Below are 1474 nucleotides of genomic sequence, written 5' to 3'. Positions count from 1 at the left end.
TCTGGTCTGGCTAGTATGCCAAGCAGCCTGCTCGACTCAGGGGGGAGGGGGGGCGAGATGGCCGCTGCCTCACAGGGAGCTAGAGACTAGGTGCAGATCTTCCGGTGTGCCCGCCCGTGCTGATTGTCGGCTCTGGGGAGCAGGAGGGGGAAAACCACCAGCGTGGGGATTAGTCCAGCGGGGGATCACCCTGATGAGTGTATGTGCCGCCGAGTTGCAGGTTGGTGGCCACGGCGGTATATTCAGAGGGAGGGAGCCGCGGCTGTGTATTTGCAAGGCGCTGCGGTGAGAGCGCGGGCACTGAGGGTGACAGAGCCTCCCCTCCAAGTCGGCAGGGGTTACCTTGTGCCGTAGTCCTCTGCTTGGGGCTCCGTGAGCGGTCCTCGCCGGGTGTTTCTGAGCGCGGCACTTGTCGGGTTAGGCCGCGGGCGCGGGCCGCTGTGCAGGGCCGCGGCTCTTCGGCTTCTTTTTGGCGGCTGGAGATCACCAGGTGAGCCTTGTCCGGGCCGGTTGTGGGTTCTGGTGGGTCCCCAGGTGCTGTGCTCTTGTCTGCCTCTGTTTGGGTCACTGATTTGACCCAGAAAAGGGCTGAAAAGGGAGATTCTGTGGAGGAGCAAAACAGCGTGCGACCTCTCTCCTTGCTTGCTAAGCCACGCCCCGGGCCATAGTGTTTTTACGTCCTCCCGAAGGGGGCTTTATTCTCTGAGGAAGTAAAAACATGTGTCCTGCAGAGAATAAAGCCCCTCGGGCTCTGGACGTGACAGCTCCATGCTGTCGGTGTCCGCAGCATGGAGCTGTCATCCCGGGCTGTTCGGACCCCCCCCCCGGCATTGCGATCGGCGCTATGCAATGGATATGGATGCATTAGACACCTGCAGGTAGTAAAATACCTGCGGATGTCATTTTTCCCTGCAGGCGGACATGCTCCATTCAGGCGCGGGTCTCCCGCGGGGACGGCTCACCCTGGTTGAGAAGGCGTTGGGCGGGGCTATGCAAAGGTCTTCCGGCTCCCTCAGTGCATTGTGGGTGTGCCCGGAGTGCTGGCTGAGCGTGTTGCATCTGATACGTCCCCTATCTGGGGATCATATATTAAATGGATTTTTAGAACAGGGAGCTGGAAAAAGTGCTTGCTCTGTCCACTCCGCACATTGACCTGGTATTGCAGTACCTCCAGTACTGGTGCACCCCCTTTCCTACAGCAGTTTCCAAAAGCAGGAAAAAAAACTGATGAGCAAGAGGTGCAGCGCAGCTGCGGCTGCTAACAATTAAGCACTTAGATTTAGGCCTCATGTCCACGTGATACATGGCGGAAGTATCGCATGATACTTGTGCGACGGCTCGTGTTTTTGCGTGATGTCCTGTAGTTTTTATTTGTACCATTTTGGAGTTTATAAGACTTTTTTATCGCTGTTTATTATAACCTTTTTTGGAGATAGGAATCGGTTACGTGCACACTTCCCATAGACTTGTACAG

The 1474-nt window shown here is 56.6% G+C and overlaps 1 pseudogene; it reads left to right on the top strand.

Annotated features, from left to right (window-relative positions):
- The first annotated feature begins 1062 nt into the window (after positions 1–1062).
- LOC136613401 (U2 spliceosomal RNA) lies at positions 1063–1190 on the top strand (annotated as a pseudogene).
- Positions 1191–1474: the final 284 nt, after the last annotated feature.

This window comes from Eleutherodactylus coqui, chromosome 2 (genome assembly GCF_035609145.1).
Source record: "Eleutherodactylus coqui strain aEleCoq1 chromosome 2, aEleCoq1.hap1, whole genome shotgun sequence".
In the NCBI taxonomy this organism is placed as follows: domain Eukaryota; kingdom Metazoa; phylum Chordata; class Amphibia; order Anura; family Eleutherodactylidae; genus Eleutherodactylus; species Eleutherodactylus coqui.
Note: the sequence above shows the minus strand (reverse complement) of the source record. Positions and strands in the feature narration are given on the sequence as shown.